The following is a 17141-nucleotide window of genomic DNA, read 5'->3' on the forward strand; positions in this document are numbered from 1 at the left end:
TTTAAAGTGCCACTGGACTAGGGTTGCCAGCCTCCAGGTAGTGGCTGGAGATCTCCCGGAATTGCAACTGGTCTCCAGGCCACAGAGATCAGTTCCCCTGGAGAAAATGGCTACTTTGGGAGGGTGGACTCTATGGAATTATGCATGCCAAGGTCCTTTCCCTCCCCAAACCCCACTTTCTCCAGGTTTCTCCAGGTTTCACCCCCCAGATCTCCAGGAATTTCCCAACTTGGAGCTGGCAACCCTACACTGGACCCCAGTTCCTACTACATCTCCAGCTAGCGTTGCCCTGTTTAAGAGCGGATTTATCCCCTTTGAGAGGTGCACCAGAGGCAGAAAAGCAGCAGCAACTGGCCGCGGATTGAACCTGGATGCTGGCCTGGACGATCCAGGGTCCGATCCGGCGACGTTCTTAGAAAGCCGGAACCTCCCGGGGCCAAAAGCCAGCCCGAGGCTGCCTCGCAGCGTCCCCGCCCGGCGCGCTTCTCCAGGCAGGTGTCGAGGGAGGCGGGCCGGGCTGGGCCGGGCTTGGCTCGGCTGGGCTCCGGAGGCGGGGGCGTGCCTGCAGTCCTGGCCGCTGCGCCTCCCCGCCGGAGCCAGAGCGGAGCGGCGATTCCCACGCGGCGGCCGGGCTGGGCTGGGCTGGGCTGCGTCGCGGAGCGCCTCCGGCAGCGCTTGGCGTTCCATGGGGCGGCCCCGGGAGACGGCCAGAGGTAAGGCAGGCGCTGGCGGGGCAGGGGGCGCCGGAGGCCGGGGAGGGAAGGGGAGCGCTCCGGAGCTCGAGTGCGGGATGGGCGCGAAGTGACCGCGGAGGTGCTTTGCGCTTTCCCCGCGAGCGCGCGTGGCTTTGCAGAGCCCCTGCTAGGGTTGCCAGCTCCTGGTTGGGAAATCCCTGGAGGTTTTAGAGGGGGGGGGGCGAGGGACCTCAGCCGCTTTCCAAATCCGGCGTTTTCTACAAGGGAACTGATCTCTGAGGCCTGGAGATCAGTTGGAATCCCGGGAGCTCTCCAGCCACCGGCTGGAGGTTGGCAACCTTAGCCTCTCTGCTCCCAAGGGCTCGGAAAGGGCGCTGTTGAGGAGCTCCTGCCGGTCAGGAGAGACGGTTTGAGCTGGCCTCGGTGGCCGAACGGCGTGGTGCATGGCAGCAAGACTGGGATTTCCTAGGAAAGAAAACCCCCATCCCTTTTACGCCCGCAAGAGACTAAAGGCACTCCATTGCTAAGCTTGAGGCTGGGCATTAAAAACTCCAAAGGGGGACCGTTTGCTTGAAACTGGCCCCCCTGTTGGTCTGCAGTATAGCAGCAGGTTCTAAGGGGCACCTTAGAGACCAACAAGATTTTAAGGTAGTTTCTAGTGGGTGGCGAGGTGGGTGTCCGTGTTGGTCTGCAGTAGAACAGCAGGGGTTGCGTCCGGTGGCACCTTAGAGACCCACAAGTTTTTCAGAGTGCAAGAATCAGAGCTGCCGTCATCAAACATGACTGGGTGCTCCATTGCCAAGCATTTAAAAAGCTCACAGGGGAACAGTTTCAGGTGAATCGCTGAGCTGGTCTGCAAAGAGCAAGATTGAATCCAATTGCACTTTAAAGACCAGCTAGATTTCCAAGGTATGAGCTTTCGAGAGCCAGAGCTCCCTTCTTCAGTTATCAGATACCCTTCTTTAGATACCAGGTATCTGGCTAAGGGAGCTTCATCTCTCAAAAGCTCATACTTCGAAAAATCCTCTTTGGCTTTAAGGTGCCGCTGGACTGACATCCGGAGGTGGAGTCCCGTTAAGTCTCTCGAGGCAGAATTAAAACCCGAGTCTTTGCTGCGTCTTAAAGCACAGTAAAGTTTCGTTCCGGCTTTCGAGGACTAAAATCACTTGGCTGGAGTCCTCGGAAGCTTCTGCTAGGATGAAACTTTGTTAGTCTTTAAGGCGCCGCAAGATTCCTGTTTGTTCCTGCTTTAGAAAACACCTGTGCCGCGAACTAACAGCCTGCAAAAGCCAGAGACTTCTCACAAGAACACATGAAACTGTGTTGTTTGCTCTTATGTGAATGCCTAGCTGTTGATTATATTCTCTACACGAGACATCTGACAAGTGAAGAACACGTGTGGGGAGTTGCAGTGTTAGCTGGGAAGGGTAGTTTAAAAAGACAGAGCTGGCGGCAGGGCAAAGGCTGTGCTATACACTGGAGCTGTGTGAAGGGGCTGTGAAATGCCAGAAGGGAAACTTCAGCCCATTAGAACCTCTCCAGGTCCAAGCCCAGCTCTGGAAGGCAGCTGCAGCCCGTTTCCATTCCTGGCTGCCCTCTGGTTACAATCCCATACGGTTTTAGATTGGAGAGGTGAAATTGACAGAGCCTTTGGGGAGGTGAAGATGAAATTAACAAACCCTCTGAGGAGTGATCTCAGTCAACTCTTGTCTTTTTAAACTACGCTTCCCGGCTAACATTGTGTCTCCTTACACTTGACGAACATGTGCTGAGGTGTCTCATGTAGGAAGAGTATGTCACTTGCACTGTGTAATCCACCTTGGTTCTCACCGTCAAAGGCAGAGAATAGGCAGGCAGGCAGGCAGACAGACATATAGGGTTGCAGAGGCAGGCAATGGCAAACCACCTCTGATAGTCTCTTGCCTTGAAAACTCTGTCAAAGATTGCCATAAGTCAACTATGATTTGATGGCAATTTCCACTACCAATAGTTATAACATCATTAATGACTTTGGGCAGGAGGTGGGGAGTTCAGTTCTCTTAAACACACTAAAACAGTATTGATTATTGTTTCTTATTTTCTGGTACGGAACTGACTAGTATCTCATCTGGGACTCCTCTGTGGTCCCCTCTTGCCATTTTTTTCAACTTTGTAAGCAAGTTTCCAGTATGCCTGTTTTTGCTCACAATGCGGCTTAATAGAGAAGGTGAAGGTCTATACACATGCATAGTTAGTTTTGTGTGTAAGGAAAACAGGACACACATGGGTTTTTTCAGTTCAGACAGAAATTGGGACAGAAATTGACAAGTTATGCCTGGAGAAAGTAGATAGAATTCCCCCCCCCCTTTGAGATCTTGAAGTTGCTCACTGATGTTGACTGGCAGTGTGTTATGGGCTATGTGCCGTCAAGTCGCCTCCGACCTATGGTGACCCTATGAATGAAAGACTTCCAAAACATCCTATCATTAACAGACTTGCTCAGATCCTGCAAACTGGAGGATGGGGCAGTAGCTTTAGAACAAACAAAAATACTTCTTCACATAACGTGTAACTAACCAGGGAATTCAGTGCCGCAATACATGGCAGTGGCCCCTGGGTTAGGGTTAAAGCGTGCATGTTGCTGAGAATCTTTTTTGGGATCCTTAGACACGTAAGAAGCTGCAGGGAGAGAAGGTATGGATCATGGCCATGACGTAGGCAAGGGTCGGTTTCACCATTTTCCTAATTGACCTCCAGGTGCCTTAAATACCAGGTGAAAACAAAACTAGCTCAGTACAGGTGGAGCTGAGCTATTTCAGCTGTGTACCTACCTGAGCTGTCAGTTCAATAACAACCTAGGCAGAGTGGTCCAGTTACTGAGGCCTCTGTGATCTATCTATCTATCTATCTATCTATCTATCTATCTATCTATCTATCTATCTATCTATCTATCTATCTATCTATCTATCTATCTATCTATCTGTCTGTCTGTCTGTCTGTCTGTCTGTCTGTCTGTCTGTCTGTCTGTCTGTCTGTCTGTCTGTCTGTCTGTCTCCTCTCCTCCATTTTATCTTCACAACTACCCTGTAAGGTAGGTCTGGCTGTGAGTGTGTGACTGGCCCAAGGTCACCCAGCGAGCCTCCATAGCAGAGCAAGGAGTTAAACCTGGGTCGCCCATCTCCTAATCCATCCCTCTAGCCACAGCTCCATGCTGCCTCTCTTAGCCCTTGGCAGTTGTCCAGTCAGGCAGCCTTTGAATATTGGGTGTCGGGCATTCTGATTCTGCTAACGTACTGCCCACTGTCCATCCTCTCCTGCCTCAGGCCATTAATCCAGCTAGCCCAATACTGTCTACTTTGGTTGGAAGGAATTCTCCAGGCCTTGAGTTCCTCTTACACTAGAGATGCCAGAGATTGAACCCGCGACCTTCTGATTGCAAAGTTCTGCCCCCAAGCTCAGCGCTTGTGCCTGTCATGTGCGAGTCAGTTTATAACTGCTCTCCCTTCGTTTCCTGCTTCAGCTCCCCTCTGTAGGCTGTCCCCCATACAGAATCACAGAATCACAGGGTTGGAAGGGGCCATACAGACCATCTAGTCCAACCCCCTGCCCAATGCAGGATCAGCCTAAAGCATCCCTGACAAATATTCACCCAGCCTCTTCTTGAAAACTGTCATCGAAGGGGAGCTCACCACCTCCCTAGGCAGCTGAGTCCACCTTTGAACTACTCTGACCGTGAAAAAGCTTTTCCTAATATCCAGCTGGTACCTTTGTGCATGTAATTGAAGCCCGTTGCTTTGGGTCCTACCCTCTGCTGCCAACTGGAACAGCTCCCTGCCCTCCTCTTGGCCCAGGCCTGAAACATTCTCTCTCCCACTTCTACTTGCTGAGCACACTTTCCATCCTTTCCTGTACCCCAGACCCCTTTTGGCTTCTCCGCCATCACTCCCCCTTCTTCACCGCCCCCCCCCCCCCGCTGCTTTGTGTCTTCTGCGTCTTAGCAGGGTTTGCGTCTCTTTCGAGCAATGCGTCGTGCCTGATGCGGATGTTAAATCAATGTTAATTTATAGCACCGCATCATGTAAATCCATACGATTCTTTCCCCCCCTTAAATCATGGGATTATGTCCTGAAACTGGATTTGTGTCTTTAAAGGAGTCTGTCTGGAATGGATATTTCCTAGAAGGGTCGGGGTATGTTGAAATGGCTTTTGCAGTAATTTACGTCATCTCATTGATGTATCCCCGCCCTGATTCCCACCCGAGAGTTCTTGCGCCTCACAGTCGAAGCCTAGCCGACGAGTAACTATTTTTAGCTGATAGTTTAACTAGCTATTTTTTATCTTGCCCTTCTTCTAAGGCATACAGGGTTCTCCTTTCTCCGTTTTAATCTTTATACCAAAGCTGTCAGGTAGGTAAAGCTGAGAGAGTGACCGGCCCTAGGTCACCCAGTGAGCTTTATGATTGAACAGGGATTCGAACTCGGTTCTTAGGGATTCGAACTCAGTTCTTCCAGGTCACAATCTGACAGTTCTGGTCACTGCACCTTATATGCCAGTTGTGGTTAAGAGTGTTGGATTAGGATCCAGGAGCCCCAGGTTCGAATCCCCACTCTACTGTGGAAGTTTGCTTGCTGACCTTGGGCCAGTCATACACTGTCAGCGTAACCTACCTCGCAGGGTTGTTGGGAAGGTAACATGGAGAAGGGGAGAATGATGTAAGCCACTGGGGAGAAACGCAGAGTATAAATTAAGTGCAATAAACTGTTCCCTGATGGTTGAATGGCTACAAATGAATCAATGGGATCCTCCAACAGAATGGAAATATTTACAGATCGTCTTCTGGGCTCGGATTCCCGAGCGCTGTCAAGCAATGAGTGAATTTATTTACTCAAGTGTGTCTTAATTCTAATTGCTTGGCACGCGGATGTGTTTTTTCTTTTCAAAATCCTTTAGAAATATTAAGGATTGCATTGCTACTTGGAGGTCAGGAGGGCCAGCTATAACAAAAGGCCTTAGAAATGGACAGACAAACGGCTTTGATGCCGAAAACACTAATTGGTGGTTGCTTTCAATGGAACACATTCATCGTGGATTCAGGAGTAGGCGTCCAAATACCGTTGTGGGTCGGGGTGAGGGGTGGGAGTGAATGCAAACAGCAGGGGGTCTGTTGCATGTGGACTTCTGGGAAAAACCTGGCTGGTTCTGTGAGAAACATGATTGGACTACTTGGACTTTTGATCAAATTCAATAGGGCTGCTTTTATATTCTACAGCGGCCCCGGAGAGATGTTCTTGGGCTCTGTCTTCTTTAAAGAGATGTTTCAGTACCAATGTGGCAGGGTGGTATATTAGAATCATAGAATCATAGGATTAGAAGGTGTCTCTAAGGTCATCTAGTCCAACCCCCTGCACAATGCAGGAAATTCACAAATACCTTCCTCCCCCCACACACCCAGTGACCCTTACTCCATGCCCAGAAGATGGCAAAACACCTCCAGGATCCCCAGCCGAACTGTCCTTGGGAAAATTGCTTTCTGACCCCAAGGTGGTGATCGGCCTTACCCTGGGCATGTTAGAGTGGGTCATGAGAACTAAGCACTGACGTAACCCTTTCTGCCCTCCCTCTCATGATCTGCCCAGGTTCACAGCATCAGCATTGCTGTCAGATGGCCATCTAGCCTCTGCTTAAAACTCTCCAAAGAAGAAGAGCCAACCACCTCCCGAGGAAGCCTGTTCCATTGAGGGACCGCTCCTGTTAGGAAGTTCTTCCTAATGTTTAGCTGAAAAAACATTTTGATTTAATTTCAAATCATTGGTTCTGGTCCGACCTTCTGGGGCAACAGAAAACAACTCTGTGCCATTCTCTATATGGCAGCCCTTCAAGTACTTGATGGTTATCATATCACCTCTCAGTCGTCTCCTCTCCAGGCTAAGCATACTGAGCTCCTTCAATCTTTTTTCTTAGGACTTGGTCTCCTGCCTTATTATTTAAGGCCAGAGTCCCCAACCTTTTTCAGTCTGGAATTCAGACACAGGGTAACAGCTGAGCAAGATTCGGGTCCAGTAGCACCTTTAAGACCAACTAGATTTCCAGGGTGTGAGCTTTGAAGAGTCAGAGCTCTCTTTGTCAGGTGCGGCTGCTGCAGGAGGTGGAGCCAACCACAAAATGGCCGCCATGAGAGGCGGAGCCACATATAGAGGAAGCTCAAGTGTAATTTTTCAGAAAGTACGCCGGGAAAGAGGAATGTGAGAGAGAATAAAACCAACATTGTGTGCACCGAAACAATGTAATTTGAATTTGTACTGCCAATCAGATCTCCAGTGGCCAATCAAAAGCCCTGCCGGGCAAGAGCCCTATCTGGCCCCACCCACTTTCTAAAAGCTTTCATCAGTTGCCAGGAAATGTCCTCCCGGGAGCCATATTGGGGAGCCCTTATCTAAGAGGTTTCGTTCAGAAAGCTGGACTATAAATAACATTAATATATAAATAAATATACCATCTGCAGTGTGCCTGTGCTGTCCTGAAGGGCGGTATATAAATAAAATGTAGTTGTTGTTGTTGTTATTCATGAGAGGCATTCACACACAATGCAGAGGCGAACCCAGATTAGCTACACCACAGCCAACTGCCGATTGCTGTGTCCTCGGTGATGCTGTATCTTTTGTCCCATTCATGCTTAAAACTTCTTAAGTGCACATCTCTCTATTTGATTTGTATCCCATTGATTTGCATGCACCCATTCCCATACAACAAGCTTGTAAAGTGGTTTCCGAGGAGAAAGACAGTGATTCGCCTAAGGTCATTTAGAGTGGAGATGCTGCGTACATCTAGTCTGACACTCTAACCATTGCACAACACTGCCTGTTCTAGGGATGTGATGTGGAAAGCAGCCCTTACAAATGGGATCCTGCAATTCAAGAAGAATTCTGTTGAATGGGACAGGGTTTCCAGTAGGGCAGCCAGATGGCTGAAGTCAAGAGAGGACAACCTATGCTTAACCAAGAGAGGAGGGAACCCAGTTTGGGAGATAGTAAAGAGTCCAATAGCACCTTTAAGACTAACCAACTTTATTGTAGCATAAGCTTTCGAGAACCACAGCTCTCTTCGTCAGATGCAATCTCTCTTCGTCAGATTGCATCTGACGAAGGGAGCTGTGGTTCTCGGACGCTTGTGCTACAATAAAGTTGGTTAAAGGTGCAACTGGACTCTACTATTTTGCAACTGCAGACTAACACGGCTAATTCCTCTGGATCCGTTTGGGAGAGCATTTTTTCAGAAATGATTTGGTCAAATCGAGGCAAGGGGGAACATTAACGACACCGATTGTTCATCACTAGGGTTACTATTGAAAGCACGCAGTTTTAAATTACAGGAAGGGTGATTCCAATACAGTCAGGTGGTCTGTACAGCATTGAGAAGATCTTCAGTTTGGCTGTACAGTGCATGCTTTCCTCCCTCTTCAAAAACACCAGGCAGGGCCTGTTTTCAAAAGGGAGACCTCCAACAAAGTAGCTTTGGCCTGAACAAGCCATTGATTAGAATTGTTTTCCAGTGGAAGGATTTTGGCTCTTGCATCAAATATGTAAATCAAAGCATCACAATGAAATAATGTGAAAGGCCGAAATCACTAGGGAAGGGGAGAGCAAAGGGTCCACGGCCATCATTTTTGAGTACGCAGATTTACTGAGGGAGGCACTGAGATAAAATAACAACTTTCCAGTCCAATTCATTTTCTTCAATGCAAACCCTGTGCTTGATTTGAAATGTGGTTCTGGAGGAGAGTTTTGCGGACACCATGGACAGCCAAAAAGACAAATAAGGGGGTGCTAGATCACATCAAGCCTGAATTCTCCCTGGAACCTAAAATGACAAAAACTGAGGCTATCGAACTTTGGTCACATCATGAGAAGACAAGATTCTCTGGAAAAGTCAATAATGCTAGGAAAAGTGGAAGGCTGTAGGAAAAGACGAAGACCTAACACGAGATGGCTTGACTCAATAAAAGAAGCTGCGTCCTCCAGTTTGCAACATCTGAGCAAGTCTGTAAATGATAGGACGTTTTGGAGGTCTTTCATTCACGGGGTCACCATGGGCCGGAGACAGCACATAACACACACACACACAGCCAAATCTTATAGAGATTGTTGTGTAGTGAAAGCAATAACCCCCACCCCGCATGTTCTGGCAAAGATCCTTTGAGAGAGTCCTGTATGCAAACGCACCGAGACACACTGGACACACCCTGGTATTCTTGCAGTAGGCGAGCCGTCCCTTCATACCCAACCGTAATAACAACTGGCATTCTGCTAGGAAATAAGATTTTCCAGGGATAAGAAGTTTGACGAGTGAGCACCCTGCTGCAAAAATCCCATAGCACACTTGTTTCATTCAGTTTGCTGGGAAGAATGCTGGAAATGTGGCTAGATGAGAGTAATTAACATTCTTTAGGGGGTGAAAATAATGGGTCATAAAAAAGCCTCTTTAAACCTGGTAGCACCGGGAGGCATGAAATTACCAAGGCATGAAAGTCAACCTTTGACGAACGGAGCGGGTATAACGGGGTGTTGATTAATCATTAGTGCTCACAACCTTGGTGTGTGTGGTGGTGGGGGGCAGAGATTCTGGTGTGCTGGCTTCCTCTCTACTAAACTGCCTTCCTCGGCTGCACTTAAATTTAATGAGGCATTGCTGTACTGGGTCAGGCCGAAAACTTTTAATTGATAAAACCAGCAATTAAGCAGCCAGTCTTTAATTGCAAAGTGAGATCGTCTTGTGATTAATTGCTACAGGTGATGACATGCAGGGATCCTAAGCCGGTGTTCCCCAAACACCTTGGGAATACCTAAGACACTGAATTGAACTGGAACAACAATTCGCTTTTCTCTCTCAGAAAGATATAGATTGTCGATAGTAAAGCCAGTTTGGTGTTGTGGTTGAGAACGGCAGGACTCTAATTTGGAAAGCCAGGTTTGATTCTCCACTCCTCCGCTTGAAACCAGCTGGGTGACCTTGGGTTAGTCACAGCTCTCTCAGAGCATTAAGTTGTCCTGAAGGGCAGTATATAAATCGAATGTTATTATTGTTGTTAAAATCTGCCTGCAGAGGAGCCTAGCCACTCTCAGTTTCTGCATGATTCACTCACCTAGGTATGCCTTTTGATTGGAAAGGAGTAAGACCACTGCAGTGACTCATTCAGAGAGACAACATGCAGCTCTTCCAAGGGTGTAGGGAAGTGATTGAATGCTTCAGTCCCTCCCAAACTAGAGGAAGTGATGAATTAAGAACCTGCAGCAGAGGCTGACTGGAAAAAAGCAAAATAACATAGACGTCCCATGGCATCTTAAAGCCCCACAAAATTTATTTTCGTGAGTCATATGTCACTTCTGCTGATGCATCTGAAGAAGTGAGTGCTGACTCATGAAAGTTCATGCCAGAATAAATTTTGCTAGTCTTTAAGGTGCCTCTGGTCTTCTGTTTTATTTTGCTAGAATAGACTAACACGGATACACCACTGGAATTATTGTGGAGGAAGAAAGTACATATAGTCCAGTAAAACATGCAGAGATGCAACAGACACCTCCGTCCACTGGCACATATGCTGGGCTCATGGAGGCTTTTGTTTAATCTTTCTCCTTTGGAATTACATTCCTGGGGCTACTGCTGGGCCCACTACCAAGCAAGCTGTTCAAATGTGTCTCTGCTCCCTCCTTCTCCTGTGCTCAATTTGAGAAGAGAGCAAACAGAAAGATGTGTTTCCCTGTTCGTGTCGGAAGCCCGTGGGCAATTTGCAGACCGGAGTGAAATTCATCGAAGCTTTCCTTGTTCCTGTTCACAGGTCCAATGTGGAGATTATGAGTCTGAGGAGGGGAGTGGGGGATTGCTGCACCGGACTCCACCCCAAGTTCTAGAGATTTTTCTGCTCCTCCACAGAGAATGCACAGAAACTATTGCGGTAAGACCTGCTACTGCCGTCCCCCCTCCCCCCTCCGTGAAATCGGAATACTCCATCCAATGTCCTATCCTACATGAATACTATCTCTCTCTCTTTTTTTTAATTATTTTTTTATTTTAATTACTAACATCAAAACTACAAAACTACAAACTACAAACAGAAAAAGGAAAAAAGAAACAAGGGGGGAGGGAAAAAACAACATAAGAACACAAACTACAACTACAAGTACTGAATTCCCTTCATAATACAATTATTTAAAGTTAAACTTTCTAATATGCTATTAGATTGGTAGATCTTATAAGATACGAACTACAGTCAGGATCAGGTCTTCTCCCCCCCCCCCGCGTCTCAGTCTCAGTTCTCTTTGAACAGCTACAATAGCTGCGCTCACTCCCTCCTCCCCACTCCCTCCTTCAGATTCTGGATCTTCTTCTTGCTCGAACTCTTGATGATTAAGCACAAAATCCCTCAGCTGTACTTCTGATATTATCTTGTAGGTTTGGTCTTTATATCTAAACCAGATGCCTTCCGGAAATAACCATTTGTATTTTATATCACGCTTTCTCAGAAGAGCTGCAAACCTTTTGTATTTGAATCTTCTTTTCCGAGCTAGAAATGGAACGTCCTTCAATATCTTAACCTTGTTGCCAAGAAAGTCCAAGTCCACGTTAGTCGAATTATATAAGATGGTGTCCCGAGTCTTCTTAGATGAAAAGTCAATAATAATCTCGCGAGGCAGCTGACGCTTTGTTGCATATTTTGAAGATGTCCGACGGACTTCCAGAATATCGCTTTTTAACTTTTCTTTAGTTGCCTTTGCGAATGATGCCAAAAGTTCCGACACCAGATCCTTTAAATTTTCACTTTCCTCCTCCTTCACATTCTGTAAACGCAATACCGTCTGAGCACGATCCACTTGTAGTCCTATCAATTGATTCTCCAAAAGCTTTACTTCTTTGTTTGTAGCTCTCATGAGTGTTGCATTTTCACAAGTAGATTTCTCTGCCTCGAGCGCTACATCTTTAGTGGTTTTCACTTCATTTTCAACTGAACCAACCCTTTGTCCGATTTCATTTAGCCTATCAACAAAGGGCTTCATAGCTTCAACGACCGACCATTTAACCACCTCTTCAAGAGTCTCTCCCTTCCCCTGCAACACAGCTGATTTGCCCATAGCAGGGCTCTGCTTTTTCGTCGCCATCTTAGGGGGGGGGGAGAGAGTCCGCCAACTAAGTTCCAAAACTCAATGAAGGGGAAGATATCCGAACCTTCTTATGCTTCAACTCCCACCAATCCTTCGCATACGCTTAGAGTAACAGAAGGGATCCGCTTACTTACAGGTTTTCACCTTAAATCTGCTTGTTGCCGTTCTCCATGGCCCGGCAGCACGTGATGTGCTGCGCAAGTCTGCCGGCCTCCATAGGAGCAAACGGGCTATTTACCCCCTGGATCGACTTCAGGGGGCTCTTCCCACAGCGCTCCGGACCCTGACCCCCTACATGGGAGTCCTGGGGGTTAACCTTCGCAGGTCAACCACCCGGTCAGGCTGCTCGGCCGCTTCCTCCCGGACCTGCGGAGAGGAGCGTCCGACATGGCCGGGAAAATGAAACCTAATCTCATGAATACTATCTCTCTTTGTGTACTTTGCAATCTGCCTTGACTGAGAAAGGCAAGCTATAATTAAGCTAAATAAAATAAATACAGTGTTGGTTGTATGAACACGATTAATAAGAACCATGGTCAGTCACAGCATGGCGTAGCCCTTTGACATATATGCCTTCTAAATCTGGATCGTCAACAAAACTGATAGATCTTGAACTTGTTTAATCTTTTGGGATTTTCCCCCCTTTTTTGCATTACGGCATTTTCCACATTCCATAATTCCATTTCGCAAAGGCACTATTTCCGAAACTGTTTATATGTGTGATCAGGGCTTTTTTTCAGCTGGAACACGGTGGAACGGAGTTTCGGCGTCTCTTGAAAATGGTCACATGGCCGATGGCCCCGCCCCCTGATCTCCAGACAGAGGGGAGTTTAGATTGCCCTCCGTGCCACTCCAGCGGTGTGGAGGGCAATCTAAACTCCCCTCTGTCTGGAGATCAGCGGGCGGGGCCACCAGCCATGTGACCATTTTCACCAAGGGCAATTTAAACTTTAAAAAACTCCCTCCTTGTTCCAGATGACCCAAAGTGACGTCATTGTGTGGTCCTGTGCTGGCAACCCACTGAATTCCACCCCCTTTTTTCCCAGAAAAAAGCCCTGTGTGTGATGTTTTCAGGGTGACCTTAGCAAACAATAGTTCTCTGCACTAGGGAATTTACAATCTAAATCTAGCCACCGGGGGGTCTGGAAACCCCATTCTCTAACAGCAGGAAAAAGCCAAAGAAGTCACGGAGGAAGAATGCAGCAGGCCAGGCCTGTGTCCTTTGAAGCATTCTGCATTCACAATCATGCTTTCAAAAATAAATATTTATTTATTTGCTTTTTTACTTCATACCCCACCTTTCCCTCAATGGGGACCCAAATCAGCTTACATCGATCTCTTCCATTTTATCCTCAAAACAACCCTGCGAGGTAGGGTAGGCTGAGAAGGTGTAACTGGCTCGCCGTCTCTCAGGGCCAAGCTACAAGTGACGAATGACACTTGAATGGCAAGTGTATTTCTCCCTGTTCACTTGCCCTCCACTCAATCCACTTGCCAGGCAAGTGTCTTTCGTCATGTGTAGCTTGGCCCTCAGTGAGCTTCCATGGCAGAGTGGGGATTCAAACCTGGGTTTTCCAGATCCTAGTCCAACACTCTGAGCATGACCCCAGGTTCTCACGAAGTTGGACTCGGTGGCCAGTCCTGTATTCTGTGTGTTTTCTGGAACTGCCGCAAAACTCCATCCCCGGCTGTAGCTGCTAAGCACATGAACAGAAAATCATAAAATCATAGGGTTAGAAGGGACCTCTGGGGTCATCTAGTCCAACCCCCTGCACAATGCAGGAAATTCACAACTACCTCCCCTTCTCCCACACACACCCAGTGACCCCTGCTCCATGCCCAGGAGATGGCAAAACACCGTCAGGATCCCTGGCCAAACTGGCCTAGGGAAAATTGCTTGAACCGTATATTCTCCGGAGGGCAATTCACTTGGCAGAAAAACATCTACTGGTGGTTTCTTGCCCCAAGGAGGTTTGCCTCGCCTCAAACAGACCCAGGGCCTTTTCGGCACTGGCACCAACTTAGTAGAACTCTGTCTGTGGAAACTTGGGCCTGGGAGGACCTACTATCCTTTCGCCAGTCCTGTAAGACAGAGATGTTCCACGAAGCATATGGTGGTTGAAGTGGGCCGGCCACCCAATTGGCCTCCTGCCATAGGGGGGTGTTGCCCCCCCGGTCGGTGATAAATCTGGCAACTGTCCACCCCGCCCTACAGAATCTTTTGATGTTTTCAGTTTGAAAATTAGAATTTTTATGGTAGGCAATAAATACTATGCTGAAATGTGGAGAAGTAATCGGGATATCTTCTCATTAAAGTTGAATTTATATATTTAGTAAAGATAAGGGTAATACGAAAGAATTATTGACTAAGTAACGAGTTTAACGAAGTTCTATAAAGTGTACCAACTGGTATGTCTTCCTCCCCGTTTCCCTCCCTTCTCTCTCTCTCTCTCTCTCTTTTATATTTGCTTTCCATGTCAATTTTTGTTTGTTGTACTACAATAATAATAATAATAATCTTTTAATGTTGAGGGATCTGTGCAATATGTGCACTGCTGTGTTTTATTGATTGTATCATTATAGATTTTATTGTTATGCTACCTGTTTTTATCTTTTATACTGTATTTACTGACATGATCCGCTTTGAGCCAGTTCATAAGGAAAGTGGACTCTATATATAATTAAATAAATAAAGCTGTGTGTGTGTTATGTGCCATCAAGTCACCTTTTACCCTATGAATGAAAGACCTCCAAAACGTCCTATCATTAACAGACTTGCTCAGATCCTGCAAACTGGAGGACGTGGCTGCTTTTATTGAGTTAAGCCATCTCGTTTTAGGTCTTCCTCTTTTCCTATTGCCTTCCACTTTACTTAGCATTATTGACTTTGTCTCCTCATGATGTGACCAAAGTATAATAGCCTCAGTTTTGGCATTTTAGCTTCTATAGGGAGAATTCAGGCTTGATTTGATCTAGAACCCACTTATCTGTCTTTTTGGCCGTCCATGGTATCCGCAAAACTCTTCTCCACCACCACATTTCAGATGAATCCATTTTCTTCCCGTCAGCTTTCTTCATTGTCCAACTTTCACATCCATACATAGTAGTGGGGAATACCATAGTTTGGATTATCTTGATCTTGGTCCCTACAGAGACATCTTTATCTTTAAGGATCTTTTCTAGCTCCCTCACAGCTGCTCTTCCAAGTCTCAATCTTCTTCTGATTTCTTCACTGCAGTCTCCCTTTTGGTTGATGATTGGAAATCTTAGGAAATCTTGAAGAATTTCAATAGGAAATTGTTGAACAATTGGAAATCTTGAACAATTGGAAATCTTGAACAATTGTTCAAAATCTTGAACAATTGTTCAACAAAATTGTTGAACAATAGGAAATCTTGAACAATTTCAATTTCCTCATTGTCAACTTTAAAATTGTTTAATTCCTCAGTAGTCATTATTTTTGTCTTCTTGATGTTCAGCTGTAATCCTGCTTTGGCACTTTCTCCTTTAACCTTCATCAGTAGTTGGCTGAACATCAGTAAAGCTGCTTGATACTGAATCAAACCCTTGTCTACTAAGAATGGCAGCAGCTCTTTCACGTTACCTACGGCCTGGTCCTTTTAACTGGAGAGGCCAGGGATTGAACCTGGGGACTTCTCCATGCAAAGCAGAGGCTCTTCCACCGAGCCACAGCCCCTCCCTTTGGTGAGAGCTTTGGTGGATGATTTAAATTCTGCTGTGGGTTGAGTGTATGACCTCTTCAAGGAGCTTCGCCTGTTTGCACCCGGGATGATTTACGGGGGAAATGCCACTGGGGTGGGCTTTTGGAACACAAAAGCCGGGCTGTTCGATAAATCACACAGAGCCGGGAAAGGGCAGTTCTCATTAAAGAAGGCATCTTCTGCCAACACCCGCCAGGGTTTGCCAAAGCAATTGATTCACGGGCGTGCTGGAACACACACCTCCTGAGTTCTGCAGAAATTGGACGGCAGATATTTGAGGGACAGAGGGCTGTGTGGAGGGTTACAGGTCACCACTTGTTTGGTTGTTTTTTCAAAGGGAAGAGGAAAGAAGCAGTGGGTCAGCTTTTGAAGGAGGGAGGTTGGTGGGAATGGCAGAATAATAGCGGGAAAATATTTTGTCCCTAGAATTCTATCAGCCTCGTTTTAAAGTGCTCTCTACGGGAAGTTAGTGGCCAATGAACATAGGGTTGCCAGGTCCAGGTTGGGAAATTCCTGGAGATTTGGGGGGTGGAACCTAAAAAGGCGGGGTTTGGGGAGGGGAGGGGCCTCACTGGGGTATAATGCCAGAGAGTCCACCCTCCAAAGCAGCCGTTTTCTCCATGGCAACTGATCTCTATAGTCTGGAGATCCGTTATCATTCCGGGAGATCTCCAGCCACCATCACGTTATTCAAAATGTTCTTCCTATACATCTGGAGGCCGGCAACCCTAATTTAATGCGCTGTGTAGCTTCAATTAGTGTGTGAAATTCAGCCTCATTCTTCTGCTTTTTGGTCTTTCTGGCCCTCTAGGGCAAGGCTGTACCCAGGGGGCAGCAGTGACACAGAGCCCCTCCTAGAGTGTGGCTTTGAGTGAGGGGCAGTGTTGTGTAGTGGTTAGAGTGCCCGGCTAGAATCTGGGAGATCCAGGTTACAGGCTTTAGGCCCAAGATGTATAATAAGTAAATAAATTCTGAGTTCTTTCCCAAACGCCTGAGATCCATTTCTTTGGGGAACCTGGAGGATCCTAAATTCCCATTATAACACAATTATGGACCAGTTTAAGCATACCACAGCGGTGTGAGTGAAAAGACAAGCACGAATTGTTGGGTGCCAGTTGCATACTCACAGGCTAACCTACCTCCTAGGGTTGTTGTGAGGATAAAGTGGTGAAGAAAAAACAAGGCTGGCCTCTTTGAGTCTCTGTTGGGGACAGAGAGAGAGAGAGAGAGAGAGAGAGATTTTTCCCTGCCTAAGAATTTTTCAGAAACCAGGTTTTTAATTTGGGGCCCAACAATTTCCATTTACAGAATGTGAGTTTGTTTCTTGGTACATTCCTTGCTAAGGGAGTAAAAGGTAACATAAAGCAAGAGTGGCTAGATTCTTCGTTCTGGAGGGTGAATGCTCCCATCACGTTATTCAAAATGTTCTTCCTATACACACACACACAGCACTGGATCAAGGGCTTTTACTGCCTGGTTTTGATGCCTCTGGCATCCCTGCCCCTGGTGCCCTAAGCAATTGCCCTAGTGGGTGAGCTGCCTCTGTGACACACAGATTACCCGGGGAGAATCTGACCCTCGTTCTTGAAATG

The 17141-nt window shown here is 46.9% G+C and overlaps 1 protein-coding gene across 1 annotated transcript in view; it reads left to right on the top strand.

The window, feature by feature from the left end:
- The first annotated feature begins 613 nt into the window (after positions 1 to 613).
- The window catches only part of P2RY6 (pyrimidinergic receptor P2Y6), a 63428-nt gene continuing 46900 nt past the window's right edge, over positions 614 to 17141 (top strand). Inside the window, exons 1-2 of the mRNA XM_054973120.1 lie at positions 614 to 713; positions 10507 to 10623. The gene's annotated coding sequence lies outside the window, so the exon portion shown is untranslated. The remainder of the gene's footprint in view (positions 714 to 10506; positions 10624 to 17141) is intronic.

Source organism: Eublepharis macularius, chromosome 3 (assembly GCF_028583425.1).
Source record: "Eublepharis macularius isolate TG4126 chromosome 3, MPM_Emac_v1.0, whole genome shotgun sequence".
NCBI lineage: Eukaryota > Metazoa > Chordata > Lepidosauria > Squamata > Eublepharidae > Eublepharis > Eublepharis macularius.